Source organism: Somniosus microcephalus, chromosome 9 (assembly GCF_052327205.1).
Source record: "Somniosus microcephalus isolate GS21.2 chromosome 9, FLI_Smic_1.0, whole genome shotgun sequence".
In the NCBI taxonomy this organism is placed as follows: Eukaryota; Metazoa; Chordata; class Chondrichthyes; order Squaliformes; family Somniosidae; genus Somniosus; species Somniosus microcephalus.
Genome location: NC_140995.1, coordinates 220010745 through 220012054, shown reverse-complemented (window position 1 = coordinate 220012054; position 1310 = coordinate 220010745). Strand labels below are relative to the sequence as shown.

Below are 1310 nucleotides of genomic sequence, written 5' to 3'. Positions count from 1 at the left end.
GTTGGGGGGGATTAAATACGTGGGGTTCTGGGGTTACGGGGATAGGGCTTGGGTGGGATGGCTGTCGGTGCTAGGGTTTGGATGATCAGTCATGATCTCGTTGAATGCCAGAGCAGGCTCGAAGGGCCGAATCCAGTTTCTATGTTTCTATGTTTATATACAGGTGTGGTCACTGCCGGCACTACAGTATACAGGAGCTGTAAAAAGTAGTTCTCTCCCTTAAGGTATATGTACATTACATAAAGAATATTTTTTTAAAGTCTGTATTGAAGATGAGAGTCAAGAACACCACCTCGAAGGTGGAATCAAGCCACTCTGTCACTAGACAGCTACAGGTTTGAAGCCTGCACCCCAGACCACTGAGGTTCATCCAGGCATTGTATTTAACTCACTCCATCAATATATAAACCACTGACAAGGTCATCATATTTAGCTTCTGGTGATTTCTTTTTTCTCTGACTCATTCATTCGACACATCGTCAAATCACAACAGTTAAAATGGAATTTCGTGTCAAGCTATGAAGCGACTTGGGATGTTTTACTACGTTGAAGGCGCTATATAAATGCAAGTTGTTGTTGTTATCATGTCCATTACTAATATCACAAAGCAAGATTTCAACCCACTGATTCTGGGTTACAAACAACTGGGAAATAGCTCCACAAACTATCAGACAAGATTCTAGACTTAGGTAAGGCCGACTTTCAATGGGATGAGGCAGAGACGGTCCACAGTAAACTGGGCAAATCTCTCACTGGGTAATATGACAGAAGATCAGTGGAAGATGTTTAAAAAAAGAAATTTAACGTGATACAGAACCAGTTTATACCCCTGAGGGGCAAGAGCTCTACTTGCCAAAAAAACCCAGCCGTGGACAACTAAAGAGGTAAAGGACAGAATCAAACTAAAGGAAAGGGCAAACAAAAATAGCACAGATCCTGGCCAATGGGAAAGATACAAAGAACAGCAGAGGGTTACAGAACATACAGCAAGAGCTACAAAAAGGGAGTATGAAAAGAAACTTGCAAGGGATTCAAAATTAATACAAATATTTTTTATCGTTACATCAAGAAAAAGAGAGTGGTCAGGAGCAATGTTGGCTCCTTAAAAACTGCAAGTGGTGATATTGTCAATTACAATGGGGAAATGGCGGACACATTGAATAATTACTTTGTGTCAGTATTTACAGTAGAAGAAGAGGACAGCATGCTGGAAATCCCAAAGAAACTAATATTGAATCGGAACAGGGACTCAATGCAATTAATGTAAGTAAAATAACAGTAATGAAGAAAATAATGGCATTAAAGAGTGA

The 1310-nt window shown here is 40.2% G+C and overlaps 1 non-coding gene across 1 annotated transcript; it reads right to left on the bottom strand.

Annotated features, from left to right (window-relative positions):
* Positions 1–289: 289 nt before the first annotated feature.
* trnastop-uca (transfer RNA opal suppressor (anticodon UCA)) lies at positions 290–376 on the bottom strand. The gene has a single exon. It is a non-coding gene; the product is annotated as a tRNA-Sec (tRNA).
* Between the last annotated feature and the right edge of the window lie 934 nt (positions 377–1310).